General features: G+C 40.8%; 1 protein-coding gene across 1 annotated transcript in view; it reads right to left on the reverse strand.

Moving 5' to 3' along the window:
* ADGRG2 (adhesion G protein-coupled receptor G2) overlaps positions 1-14,533 on the reverse strand; it is a 92,016-nt gene extending 77,483 nt beyond the window's left edge. Inside the window, exon 1 of the mRNA XM_052673974.1 lies at positions 14,528-14,533. The gene's annotated coding sequence lies outside the window, so the exon portion shown is untranslated. The remainder of the gene's footprint in view (positions 1-14,527) is intronic.
* Positions 14,534-15,498: the final 965 nt, after the last annotated feature.

A 15,498-nucleotide genomic window follows, 5' to 3' on the forward strand; every position in this document is an offset into this window, starting at 1 on the left:
ATACTGAAAGAACAAGTATAAAGATCTTAAGATTGCACAACAGATGATGGTACTCTGTACAGCCTTCACCCAACTTTCCTGCAGGAAAGCACTGCGATGATGTGTTTAACCACATGCTCTCAGACTTCCAAAAATAGGTAAAATTGTACTGCTTTCATCACTTTGAGTGCTTCACAGATGTGAACCTTTGTTAAAGCATCCCTTTGTATTAAATAGGCACTACTGTTGTCGCTTTAAGTTTATATAGTTGAGTACTCAGAAAGATTTCCTGTGTGTCAGACTGAGAAGATAATGAAGGAAAGGAAAAACCTTCTGGATTTTTGGCAGCTAGAATATAGAAGTGCAGTACCTTGCTTGTATGTCTGTAATCACACCATTGGCAGGACTGAGATGAGAGTGGTCAAAATGCCAAACTAACACACTCCTCACCAGGGGTGCTGAGGTGTGAGCTGCTAGACTAGTTCAGCCATCTTGTACTTCAAATAGATGAAATGAATTCTTTATTTCCTTCCTTTGTCTTTCATAAACATTTTAAGCCACACCGCCTGCTTGGATTCTGTGAATGAACACTTTTGTTTGCATCTTTGGTTGACTTGGCTTGAATTAAGAGTGATTTCAAGATGACCGCGTAACAACAAAGCATTCCCCACCCAAATATGCAGTGAAAATATAAACCACAGTGCCTAAACAGCGCTATGATATACACCTTCTGTGTATCAAAGAATTACAGCATGTTGTTCGTAGAGGCCAGCACAGGAAGAAATGCCTGGTGATCATTAGATAACAAGGAAGGCTTTCTGCCAGGAGGCAAGATAGTGGGAACCATGACTGAGTCCAGAGAGCAATCAAGTGATTTCTCCTGAGACAGGATTTGTTCCTGTTCCTAAGTTAGCTGAAACGATTTATCTGTGGCACTCTCAATAAAGGTTACAGTGTTAGAAAGATGCCTTGTTTTATGGGGTGTGAAGAGTGGTGGGGTTTTTTTGTTTGGTTGGGTAATTGGTTTGTTTTTAGTTTAGTTTTTACTTGGATATTACAAATTAGGGAATAAGGGAACATTAAATTTCAAGTAGAAGGAGTTATGGTGGCTTGGCTGCAATTTCAAAGCCATAGAAAAAGATCAGTGTAGAAGCCTCTGATTGTAGAAAATAATAAGCCTTTCTCTGGAGCAAGGTTATTTTGACTGTTTCTATTTGCATTTGAAGTTCAGTGTAGACACTGGTGTCTTAATTTTCCAGGGAAAACTTGAAGAAATGCAAAATTATATTAATTCAGCATTAGGATCATAGAATCGTTGACTGGTTTGGGTCGAAAGGAATCCCAAGGATCATCAACTTCCAACCCCACCTGCCACAGGCAGGGCCACAAACCTCCAGATCTGGTCCTAGACCAGGTTGTCCAGGGCCCCATCCAACCTGGCCTTGAACACCTCCAGGGACGGGGGCATCCACAACCTGTCTGGGCAGCCTGTTCCAGCACCTCACCACTCTTTCTATGAAGAACTTCCCCCTGACATCCAATCTAAACCTTTGCTCCTTGAGTTTAAAACCATTCCCCCTTGTCCTATCACTATTTACTCAAGTAAAAAGTTAATTCCACTCCTGTTTATATTGCCCTTTTAAATACTGGAAGGCTGCAATGGTGTTACCCCATAGCCTTTTCTTCTCCAGTCTGAACAAGCCCAGCTCCCTCAGCCTGTCTTTGTAGGGGAAGTGCTCCATCTCTCTGATATCTTCACGACCCTCCTCTGGACCCCCTCTGACAGCTCCACATCTTTCCTGTACAGGGGGGCCCCAGACCTGGATGCAGTTCTCCAGATGGGGCCTCATAAGGGCAGAACAGAGAGGAACAATCACCTCCAATTCTTAGAATCAGGCAGGAGTGGCAAGCTTATTCCCTGAATTTCAGCCCTAATCTGGAAAAATCAGGAATCCTGTTGAAGCCTAAATACAATGACCCTTTGCTAAGGCAACTGGCGAAAAACACTGGAGACAAGGAAGCTAAAAGGAATGGGAAAGCAGAATAAAGGGCTGCAAAAAACTGGAGGAGAGACTTCATGCTTGTGGTGTGCAAGTTTGGTGACCCAGGGACCAAGGAGGTAATTTGACTTTAAAAGACTTGCCCTTCCTTCTATAAGGAAGGTTTGTGTGAAGGAGTATCTTGCAGCCTGTGAAAGTTTATTGAAGAGCATAAAGTAAACAAAAGATTATAGGCGTCTGCTTTATTACTCAAGCCGCAGTGTGACGTGCTATTTTCAACGCCATCATCAAGGGTGAGCTCCAGAGTACAGCCAGCCCAGAGAAGCCTTGATCCTTAAATGTGGGTTTTCAAGGAAAAGACAAGTGATTGCTCAAGCCCAGAGAGGACAGACTTTTGAACAATAGCTGATGCTCAGTAAACAGATGGGTTCTGGCTTATCCTTTCCCTTGGTTCACGGTCCCCTTAACTAGCCAGTTTCAATCTTCTCAATCTTATTCTCAGCAACAATCAAGAATTTCTTAACAAAGGCTAAGCACTGTGCTTCTTTTAAATTTATTCACAGATATCACTGAACTTCTGGAAAACCTCCATTAGATTAACCAGTTTTTATAAATTTTATTCCAGTTGGTTTACTTTTGGCAGCATCAATTATGTGACCGTAAATAGGTCTCATGAAGCTGTCTTTACAAGGATAGCTGACTTCAGCTCTGCCTAGAATATTCTCAGGTTTTTTGTACTATTTTTGATTTACCTTGCAGCCACAGACCTGCAGTAAGAGATTTCACAGCGCTATGTCCCAGTGTTCTCACTCAGGAAAAGCAACAGAATAGCACTTGGATGCTTCATGTGAATTCTGAGGTGGTGAAGTTGAGTGGTGAAGTTGAGCAGTCTGAGACCCTTAAAAGAAGAATGTCATAAAAGCTCCAGTGTGCTAAAAATATTATTGTTGATGTTGAAAGTTTGCTTGGATACTATATCAATGGACTCTACAGAATGTGCTCCAGAAAATGAAATAAACTAAATATTTGCACATGCTTGAAAGAGAGTGAGTCAGCAATAGAGTGCTAGTTAAACAGAACTCAACAATGAGCAACATTGTGATGGGTTTTGCTTTGACCATGGGATTCACCACAATTTTCTCCTGAAGTTAAGAAATGGGCTTAACTAGAAATTCTTTTGCATAGAAGAAGTACAAAAAGAGATTGTTTAACATGATTACTATTTTAAACTGAGGTACATTCAAAGAACTAGCTGGAAACAACTTCACATTTGCTCCTGAGACCTCACTTGGCTGCATATAGGTTTTGGAGAGAGACTGATTGGCTAAAAAGCTTCTTGGGCTATGTATTAACTCCTGCCTAGAAAGATGGTGCTGCCCAGACAAAAGGAAAGAAGGCAGTGAATGGAATCAGAGAGCGACAAGCCAGAAGAAATATTTTTTAAACCATTCCCAGAGTTTAGAACAGTCGAACAACTCAGTTTTCCCATTTGTCTCAGTTATCCAGATAGTCATTTTGATATCCTGCCACATTACGCATACAAGCTAGTAAAATGAATACATCCTGTCCATAAAATAGAACAATCAGCCAGAGTTGAGTCTCTAAGAACAGATAAAAAGCACCGTTCAGAAGTAAGCCAGCATCAAACATTATACAGCCATCCGCATCAATAGCATTCTGGGAGAAGTCCAGATCTGTCAACACATGTAGTACACACATAATATGCAGTATAATTTAACAACTAGACCAAAAAGGTTTGGATTCAACCCATTCTTGATGAAGACAGAAAATTGTTGGTTTTCCCATGCAGAATATAGAATGCTCAGTTTGCAAGTGACCTTATCCTGGAAATATGAATTGTTATTGTGAAATCTGTTAGCAAATGTTTGCTAAAGAGGGAGAACTTTCACTAAGAGCTTCTGGACCATGATTTCAAAGCAGATGTGCCATACCTGAAATACTTCGCAAAAGTAGCAAATCTGAATTAAGAAATACTTTTTATAGGCTACACAGCTATTTAACCAACAACTTAAGGTAGATTTGAATGCTAAATCATTGGATCTTTCTTGAATGAATCTTCACATATTCATAGAATCACAGAATGGCCTGGGTTGAAAAGGACCACAATGATCATCCAGTTTCAACCCCCTGCTATGTGCAGGGTCACCAACCACCAGACCAGGCTGCTCAGAGCCACATCCAGCCTGGCCTTGAATGCCTCCAGGGATGGGGCATCCACAGCCTCCTTGGGCAACCTGTTCCAGTGTGGCACCACCCTCTGTGTGAAAACCCAAACCTCCACTGTCTCAGTCCTATCACTATCCCTCCATGCAAAAAGTTGTATCCCTTCCTGAGAAGAAGCAGCGTTCAAAGAGGTTTTTTAGAAAGTTGAATAAGATCCCCATTCACAGCTGAAATGCGCTGAGCATCATGGGCTGACTTGAATTGCTCTGGCTTGTTTTAGAAATGAGGACTGCAAGCCAGCTCCAATACCTGAAACATGCCAAAGGAAAGGTCTAGCATCCATACAGCTCAGCCCTTGCTTTACTTACTCAGACTGAATTGCCTTGAAGCTATTAATTTTGCAATTTCACAGATTTCAAATCTTTAGTTTTGGTTTTAGAAGGGAGTTCATTAATTACAACATCTGTCTGCCTGTTTGAGATGCCATCCTTAGTTTCACAATTTTAGTGCACAAATGCACTAGAAATTTACACTCTACCACATTTCCAATATACTGGGAAGCATTTATGTGTTTGGGTACCTAACTCACAGAACAGATAAAGCAAAATAAAAGCACAGACACACACACACACAAAAGAAAAAACAAAAACAAAACAACATCAAAAGCTCAAGTTTGCACAATAAAGAACAACAAGTATAAATAATTTTATCTCAAGTATTCTTAGTAGCTTTTCAGAATTCTTACATACCTCTGTGTAACAAGATTTTGTGGCTAATATTAATTTTCCATAAATCTTCTTAATGGAAACCTATAGCTCTGCTGTGCATTTTGACACTGTGGTTCTTCTAAACATCGAATACTAACAGTTTTCATGGAAGTTTAAATAAATAAAATGTTTTTTTTTTCCCCTTAAAGTTCAACAAAGGAAGTCAGTGGGCATAGAAGAGCATACAAAGGAGACTCACACCTCTATAAGATGAGATCAGTCTTTAACTAGCAAGCTAGAACACTGAACCATAACTGATTATAGTTCAAGCAGCCAACAAGGACAGTAACAGAAGGAAAATAAGTCATGTTAGAATATTTGTGATGAAATTTGTTTTAATATGTTGTTTGGCTAAAAGTGAAATCTTTCACACAGGCCTATGTGGTTCTGCCATTATCTTTGGAATCATAGGAAGTCTGCTCCAAAGCAAGCAGAACATTTCCTTACAAGTAGGATTCCTATCAGGCCCCTCTGTGAAAATCTCCCTGCTCCATGCTGATTTCAAAACAGATATTTTGATGCTGTTAGATTTTAGAACTTTTTCATTTTATTTTAAATTAACATACATGCCCTCAATCACAGTGGACATTTTGGAATATCCCCATGATTTCTTCTTCCAAATAGCATCAGTGATTACTGTAGAATAGAGCACCTGCTCAATTCAGTCCTTATATGAAATCCTCATTACAGGAATTAGAGTGAGATCTCCTGCTGTACAATTGCTCTGCAGAGAAAGGTGGTGACCAAGTTGTTTAATTATGGCAATACAAAACTTCATTGTAACATTCAGAAGTTGATGATCTTTGTGAGTCCTTTCCAACTCAGGATATTCTGTGATTCTGTGATTTATGTAAAAGGCGATCGAAGTAAAGCAGAAGAGGAATCGTTTGGTCTGGGAGTGTCTGGAATGCCTGAAGATCTATTTCACATGTTGTTTTAAATGCATAAGGTTATTCGTTAACAGCATAAATTTGAAAAACATTGAAACTGGAAGACTTGTTATCACATAGAGCCTTGAAGACACCTAAACTGCATCACTGATAAAGTTTGTACCTTCAGAACTACAGCAGAGGCTGAGAGTTCCAGAACAAACAAAAGAGTACGCAAAAGTACCAGGCCCTTCCTTCCCCGTGGGGCCATTACTGGCAAGAGATGATAGATTAACAGCACATGCTGCCAGCAGGTTGCACAGTGGAGGTATGCAGACAGTTTGACCTAATTCATGTCTTTGGCCCCATCCTGCTGATTTCACTCGCCCTCCTGCAATGACCTTGTTGCTTTTAATTCCAGAGCATCACTTCTCTGGCTAAAGATGTGGAAGATGCTCTGCCCCAAGAGACTGTCAAGGCCAGGCTGAACCAGGCTCTGAGCAACCTGATCTAGTTGTGGATGTCTCTGTCCATTGCAGGGGAGTTGGATTAGATGGCCGTTAAAGGTCCCTTCCAACTCCAAGGAGTCTATGATTCTAATCATGCTCTACGTGCTTGAATAAACAGTTTCTTCTTATAGAATAGGTAACTGTTTTTATAGCTTGTGAATGAACATAGTATCTTCCACAAAACCTAGTCTAAAGGGACTCAACAGACACCATGGGAGTTATGCAAGGCATTCTTTGTGGTGTTGTACTACCGACACCAATGTTGGACCTACAAGTACCAATTTATTTGGGAAGACCACTGTCTTTCCTGTTAATAATTAATTGACTCAAATCCATGATATGTGTTTTATCCTAATTTTATCTAAACTGATATCTTATTTTGATTAAATGTTAGGGCTGAAGGCATCTGATTAGCAATAACCAGAAGGCATTTGGTTAACAATAAATGGGCTTACATTCAAAATTAGCTGTGGGAAATATTTTCTGCTTAGGAAATAATAAGCTGGAAAAGAATTCCTATTTCCAATATTCATTTAGCATCCCTTGGAAGCAGTAGATAATGTGGTAATGATATGAATTGAATACAGATCCACCCTATGTTACTGGAAACTTTGATCATTATATAAAACTTGGAGAAATATTTTGTCAGTCATCATTATACTAAGACAATTTTTTCTGTGGTTCCTTTCTTTCACACACTTCTAAATATAAGGAACAGGTATAAGACTGTATATAAAGAAGAAATTTTTATAATGAGGATGGTGAGACATGAGAACAGCTTGCTGCGTTGCTGTGGATGCCTGATCCCTGGTAGTGCTAAAGGGCAGGTTGGACAGGGCTTTGGGCAACCTGGTCTAGCAGGTGGTGCCCCTCCAACCCAAACCATTCTGTGATAATTTTATATCTAAATATATAAAGATATGGGAGGGTTAATTACGGTAAAAGTAAGGAGAACTGTAATTATAAAATGAGTATGCAACTTCAGAACATTTACTGTCCAGCAGAGTTTTGACTTTAAATTTCCAGGCCTTCCATCTCAGTCTGTTTTGTACATCTCTCTGCGTCAATCCTTTATTCTTGTTTCATCTTTTCAGCTTTCACCTCTTCTTTCAGATTACAAAGAAGACTGCAGACTGTTGTTAATATTGAGTTTTGTTTTCTTTGTTGACAATTTGGCTGTTGCTTGCCAATCAGAAAATTTTGCACTCCCTTCTACTAATTTCTTCAGCTAAAGACTCCTAACTTGCAATAGCATCTCTCCAAATCTTTTCCAGACCACACCATGTGTGATAACATGGAGAGGAATCCCATCAGTCTCTGCTAGAAATCTTAGCACATGCCCTTGCAGCAATCCTGGAAATGATTAATTCTCAGTCTCTCATAATTTGTGCTTCTACTATTACTTAAATGTTATTAAGGGTTGTTTTTTTCACCCTGAAGCCAAGTGATGCACACCCTTCTCCATGAATAGCACATGTCTGCCAACTTTTAGAATTATACAACTTCAGCCTTAGCCCAGTTCTGATTTGATTTGATTTACAGTGTGTTGAAGCATGGATTGTTTTTGCATTTTGTTTTAAATGGTATGGTTAAGTGTTTGTTATGCAAATCCACAGCAGCCAAAGCCATGTGCTCCCACTTTTAAATTAGAAAGTCTACTACAGACAACTTTTGGTGTTAAGCCCCTCTTATCACTTCACCTTTTAAAGCAGAAATCAGAAGCTCATTGCTGTATAAATTGAGCCTGATCAACCTGTTGCAAACAGCTCGACTGCAGCCCATGGATTAAACCTGCATCACCATACTGCGTTACCACATTATCCAATCCCATCTCCAGGAGAAAGCCATCAGATGCTGCAGAGGCAATAGAGGGAGACACAAGTCCCCCAGCAATGGTTCACTGCCATTCTCCCAGGTTTGCTGGGTTTGTCCTAGGCTGGTATGCTGTCATTCCCAGAAGCCATGGGCATATTCAGCTTGTGACTCATATTCAGCTTCCATTGAGTGCCTGCAGGCAGTTCCTGGCCCTGTGAGGAGTTCTGGTGTATCACTAAGAAAGGTCAGCTGCCTCTGATGAGTTTCAGCTCTTTCATCACCTGCTCTCCTCCACAACAGCAGGGGGGCACTCTTACCTGATCATCTCCAGAGGACTACTTCACATATCTTCCTACTGAATTTGATGCAATCGGATTTCTTACTGTAAAAGTAAAAGTAAAAAAAAAAAAAGCCACAAAAGGACAAGTGAGAACTTTACATTCCATGAGAATCCCAGTCAAATTTGTTGCTATTGATAGGCTCTAAGCTGGAATATGAACAGCCAAATTATTTTGCACAGTGCAGCTTGAAAGAGACTTTAGTATTGCAATTATGTTTGTGGGTATAGGGAAGAAACATAGGATATGGAAAATAAGAGTGATGCTGTTCCAAGTGGTTTGTGCCACCAAGAAGCTCTCCAAATATCTCTCAGCTGTAAAAGCAGCTGCTGAGTAAATACAGGGTTGCAGGGAACATACATGGCATAGCAGCAAATGGACAGCATTCTGGGGGGTGGTTACACTCAATTTTTGAAGTTCATCACTATGGAAATTATGCTTGTTGGTATCTGGTAAAGAGTGACAGCTCTGAGGAGGGAGTATTTTGTATTCAGCTATTTGTGGTATGCTTTCCAGTGAGAGAACACAGGGAACCAAGAGGAGAGCAATAAAGTAAGAAAACTTAAAAATACAGGGGGGAAAAAAGCCAACAAAACAACAGCTCTCCTCCACCCCTACCAAATAAACAAATACAAAAAAAAAAAAAAAAAAAAAAAAGAAAAGCTTGTTCTCAGTATAACAGTTACCACAGTATTGTTGGCTTTCACAAAAAAATGTGATACAAACTTTAAAAAGCAGCAGCACACACAGCCTTCAGCAATGGCAAAATCAGTTTTGTCATCCAAAGACATAGCTGATTTTCCATCTCCACTGTAAGCAGTGTTACATTTCCATTTGAATCTTCTGAGAATACAGTTGAATGAGAGGAGCAATGGAGGCATATCTGATACTGATTCTCTTTAAACCATTTCAGGCATTTCACATGTAGATGTGAAACTCAGATAATCTAAAGCTGCATTCAGGGTTTATGGTGCAGAAGTAACTGAGAGGATAAGAGGACATTTCCTTCTGGTAACCCAGATATTAAGACGGAATGTTTTAGATCATTTGTATCTGGAATGCCACAAGCCAATATTCAATAACACATTCAAAAAACACTGGCAAATGCTTTTGCTGGTGGTGCAATGAAGAAAATTTGTGAAATATCTGGAAAGTATACATTTAAACAGACACAGAACTGGCAAGGTAATGACAGTTCATTTTTGCTGGCATCTCCGTTCCTCTGCTAAGCATGTCCTTGTCTGCTCTCTCTTCAAGGAAAGAAAAGTACACGTCCCAGGAGCTTTTGGATCTCCCAGCCAGGACTGCTGCAGAATTCTCAGTGTCTCTGTGAATTAACCTTTCCGTAACTCCCATCTTGTGGGTGCTTTGGGTTACAAGGCCAACATGACAACTGAAACATTTTGTAATGGCTCCAAAATGATGATTTCTGTCTTTTTTTATGTACTATGACAAAGGCACAAGCTTAACAATGCTATGTATAAGTATATGAATGTCTTTTCTACAGTTATCTCAGGAGCACTTTTGTCAGTAACCTCAGAATTTTTCTCTCTATACATGGGCTTTCTTGTGATTCACAAGTCCATAAATAGCAGGGCTGAAAGGGATGTAAAAAAAAAAAAAAAAAGCACCAGGTGTATTTTGGCAATACCATATGTACCTAAATCATTCTAAATGTACATTGTCTCACATTCACTGAAGAGCTTCATAGTACCTATGCAGAATATTCCAGCTAATATTCTAATATTTCAATTCATGAGTATTTCCACCATTAGATTTTTCCCACTTCTAGCTTACAATTATCTTTCTGCCAGTCTGTTTCTTTTATGGGGAAGAAATGTGCAGAAGACACTGTATCACTCTTTTATCTCATATCTCACCTCTCATCCCCTCTTTTAACTGGATCTTTTCCTTTTCTCTCCTTCAAGGCTCTCAGAGTTCATCTAGTTCATTCCCTGACCCAAGGAAGGCTTTGTTGTATTTAAGCCACTTCTGTTTCTTAGTGTTCATCTGCACTATTAATAGTATAGATTTTATGATTAATGTAATAGTTGTGGTAGCAGGTTCTCCTCTGACTTGCCCAGTGTACAATAAACACTTTCTGAAACTATAGTGGAGTATTTCTGCCCAAGAGCTTCTCAGTATGGAGAAGGACAGCAGGTGTGAAATCCCCTTATTGCCAAGTAAGACAGAACAACAAGTGCCAGTGACTGTTAATGCTTTTTATAAACACTTCTAAAGATCCCGTGTGTATTTTACCTGGACTCCAAGCTGGAAGTAATGGAAAATGTATTTCTCTCTCTGTCTCACAGAGCTCAGTGATGTTGCACTGTGGTAATTAGGACAAAATTGGCTTTGTGCTTCATGGTACAGGAACAATTGCAATGACTTTGAAAACACTGCACAAAGAATTTTGCTATAAGAGATGATACAAAAAGCATGAGAGATACATGTGACATATTATCATACTTTTTTAGGATGATCTGCAGAGTTGGCCAGTGGCTTCGCCATTCCTCTAGTTTGCCCTCCTAAAAACAGAGACACTTGCACAATACAGTATTTCAGACATAAACACTACCTAGTGGCCTCCAGTGCCTTTCTGGTGATGGGGGATGCAGCACACAGTCCTGTCCATGGGACTGGGAGCAGCCTTACTCTCCTTGGCACCCATTACAGTCACATCCATGTGGATGCTGCCTTCAGCCCTGAGCTACCGCACCTGCAAAATGAGCATTCCTCCAATGAAATGAGGTTATGTCTCACAAGCCCATCATTGCTCTCCAGAGGCTGCACTCTACAAGCAGGTGCTTAGCCAGTAGATTCAGCATTCAGAGCTTTGGTGCTCTTGTTTTGAGGCAACACAAACATAGCTAAAGTGCCAGTTCATGTTCCTTCTTGTAGGGCAGTCTCAGCAACTTTACTGTAGAAGTTCTAAATTCATCTGGCTCATTGCACTGCCTTTTGTGGTAGCGGTGTCTACTTTGATATGATGTTTATAGATAATCCACAGCTTCCCTAACTGCTTTTAAAACAACTTTTCTATGAGAAAACTTACTTCAGATTTCATACGTGTCTTTGTGAGGAAAAGTACAGAATGTAATATATTAATGTATTAGGCAAGAATCCTCTAGAAAGTTAACACTTCTTTTAACAAGTAAACGTGCGGGAAGCCCGAGGGAATTTTCACTTTCTGTGAAGATAATTAATATGGCATTATGACAGGGACATACACTGTCCTACAGTAAGCAATTGTAATAAAATAAACCAAGCATTGTTAACATTGAGTCATCTACAGCAATAAACCATAAAATAATAAAGTCTGGAGAGGGAAAAGACCTATTATGTCATCCACTCCATCTCCTGCCAAGCCAGCCTTTCTTTCTGCCATATATTATTGTTTTGTCCAGTCTAGTTTTAAATTATTCAAGCAATTTGACTTCTACTATTTCCTTTGGGAGACTACTAATTCAGAATTATGTTTATTTATTCTTCACTCTCGAAATAAAATATTCTTTGCTTACCTTCACTACTTTAAGAACGACTTTTCAAATTTTCTTTTTTCTATTTCAATTATGCTTGGAGCTAGGATGTTAAGTGGGGGATGGAAGGCACCTCAGGTCAGCCAAGGAATTTAGGCCAGCTAAAAGAAGTCAGAAGCGTTTCAGAATATCACTGGGCCCCACGATAGTGTGGGCTATCACAAGAGGAAAAAATAAGTATTAAATGTTCAGGACAGTTGGAAACACAGGTAAATGATTACAAGGACTGATTAAAAGGCATGTTTGTGGCAGAACAGCATAAATAGAAAGGAATCCCTAGTGCCAGTCACTAAGCTGTGCCTTGTCAATTGTATTGGCAAGCTCAGCCCCAGCCATACGCTCCAGTGCACTTCACAAGAAGATTTTAAATGATGAGAGTTTAAAAATTAACTGCTGCAGTCCATGCTGCATGTTCATGATCCAGAGCCCTTTGAAGCAGGCAGAAAAATCCCATCAGTTTCAGAGAGCTTTGAAGATAATCCTGAGCGCACAGAGTCACTGGTTAATCTTCCACTTGCAAGAAGACACCTCACATGCAGGCAGCCTGGTGGCAAGGCCAGTGAGGGGCTTGGTCACTGACATCCCAGCAGGAATGGCTGCCAGGAAGCTCAGGGCCTGTGCACAGCCAGGTCACACAGTACGGCAGCATGGCATCCAGTCTGTAGCCCTGCCTTGGACTGGTTCCTGGTTTTGTGAGCTAGACTAATGCAATGTAGAAGGACATGGAAAAAATAACCTATCCCTCCTTCAAGTGTCTTGGGAAGAGCAACAATTGCAAAGCTATCCTCTGAGTAACCTCTTCTGCTCATCAGTGAAAATGGAGACTGAGGTAAACAGAGTATGGGAACACCTGAAAGCACTATGAATCCTCAGAAACACAGGAAATGATAACATGGCCATGGCTTTGGAGTAAATCCATGCGTGGCAGGAGACTGCTCTTTTCTCTACAGCCATAAAGAAAATGAAGTAAATCCTTTGAGCAATCACATACAAAAGATTCCAGGATTAGCAGGCAGTTGACAGAAGCCGAGCTTTTATACAGCACTCCCTTCCCTACTGTCTCACAGAGTTGAAGGTATAGCCCTGTGCTCCTCTGACTCTACAGAGATGAAGGTTTCCTGCCAGCACTGAGGTGCAGGTACAGCAAGCCATCACCCCAACATGGCCTCCAAACCAGGGCTGCTCTTGCTTTGCAGCTCCTGCTGCAGACAAGCTAGGGGGCGCAGCCCGATTGCTGCCAATCTCTGCCCCCTGCCTCTATGCCAGTAGGGCAGCAAAGGCACCTTCCACCCCAGTCTGTCTGTGGCTTCTTCCCTATGCTGCCATGGCTCATCCCTGTCCCCTTACTCCAACTTGGCATCCAAACAAGACACACACAGTGCCACCTCCAATGCACATTTGGGAGGCATAAAGGCCATGGAGTAATAGCTGAGTATCACCCTACAGATACCAGATTGATACCCCATCTTTGGAACTCCAGAAAGGATTCCTCGTGAATGAATCCCATTGCCTTTGCACAGTAATATGTCTGTGTCAGCCTGAGCAAGCACAGAGTTTTGTAACTTGTTTCCCTTCACTATTAGTTGCTGCTTTAAGGTCATTTGCATTACATCCGCTCTAATGTCCAGTTGTACAATTCAGGATAGTTTTAGAAGAAAAAGCATAAAAAATAACAGCATATGAACATAAAAAGTCATATTATAAGATATAAAGACATGAGGAATTTCACTAGATATCTTCAAGATATTGGTATGTGCTACAAGTTGATAACACTGAGCTGTGTGGTGCAGTTGACACACCAAAGGGTTGGGGTACCATCTAGGTGCAAGGTCTTGCACCTGGCTTGAGGCAACATCCACTACCAATACAAGCTGGGGATTGAAAAGATTGAGTGCAGCCCTACTGAGAAGGACCTGGGGAAAGTGGTGGATCGCAAGCTGGATGTTAGCAAGCACGTGCCCTCGAAACTCAGAAAGCCAACTGTATCTCGTGCTGAATCAAAAAGAAGGGTGGCCAGCAGGGCGAGAGAGGTGATCCTGACACAAGTCACAGAATCACAGAAACACCAAGGTTGGAGAAGACCTACAAGATCATCCAGTCCAACCATCCACTTATCACCAACAGTTCTCACTAAGTTCTCCCCTTCTACTCTGTGCTGGTGAGGCCTCACCTGGAGTACTGTATCCAAATGTGGAGTTCTCAGTACAGAAGAGACATGAACCTGTTGGAGCACATCCAGAAAACAGACACAAATATGACTCAAGGGATGAAACATCTCTCCTACAAGGACAGGCTAAGAGAGCTTGGGCTGTTCAGCCTGAAGAAGAGAAACCTCTGGGGAGTTCTGATTGTGACCTTTCAGCGTCTAAGGGAGACAAACAGGGAAGAAGGCAACAGAATTTGTAGCCTGATCTGTTGTGGTAGGACATGCATAATCAATGGATATTAAGATGCTATAATCACAAAACAGAAAGAGAGTTAGGCAAAGTAGACTAAGATAACAAGAGAGAATAAATGGAGGACTTACCTGTATGCTAGGCTCACCCACCAAAAAAACACCAGAAGTGAGAATCTCCAGACAAGATCCTTCCCCCCTGGTAGCCAGCTCTTAAATAGGTCTAGGAGAGGTGCAGCCAGGCTCCATCCCTTCCAGCAGCACAGGTGAATTGCCTTCACCTGTGCTCCTGTGGCTGACTCCTGGCTCGCCTCAGGTGGTCAATCAGAGGTTCAGGCCATGACTCAGTAGTTCCCATACAAGAACAAGGGGAAATGGTTTCAAGCTTAAAGAGGGTAGATTTATGTTAGTTTAAAAAAAAAGTCTTTTACAGTGAGAATGTTGAGGCACTGGCACAGGCTGCCCACAGGTGTGGTTGATGTCCTGCCCCCAGAGACTTTCAAGGCAATGCTGGATCAGGCTGTGGGCAACCTGATCTAGCTGTGGATGTCCAAGGTTCGTTTCAGGAGAATTGAACTAGATGACCTTTGGAGGTCCCTTTCAACTGTAAAGATTCTACAATTCTATCACTTCATGATTCTAACTTTCCATTTTGGAGAAAACCCCTGAGAGTTACCATATAATGCAGAGTGGTTGATGAGTGTTTGCAAAAAGTAGTAGAATATGTTGCAAAAACTCATTAGATCCATTTGATAATTAAACTTCTCTACTTAAATGAGAAATATGTTTCACCATTTCATTATGAGAATTATGTAACGTATATTTCTGAACTGGTCAGGGACTCTATACTGCTGATGGGCTATCAATAACTTGATTTCTTTGTTTCAAAAATGAAAGGTATAAAATGCATACCACAGAGTCAGATACCTCCATCTCATGCAACTTTCTCCTCCAACAAATATGCATACTGTCTTCTCATCATTACAGATTATGTTTTTCAATTGCAGATGTCTGGTTCATAAACAGAGCACTGCATTATGTTAGAAAACTGAAATTTACAGACACACCTTTCACAGCATTGATAAACAGGGCACAAAGCATAA

Source organism: Tympanuchus pallidicinctus, unplaced genomic scaffold (genome assembly GCF_026119805.1).
Source record: "Tympanuchus pallidicinctus isolate F22 unplaced genomic scaffold, pur_lepc_1.0 scaffold14, whole genome shotgun sequence".
NCBI lineage: Eukaryota > Metazoa > Chordata > Aves > Galliformes > Phasianidae > Tympanuchus > Tympanuchus pallidicinctus.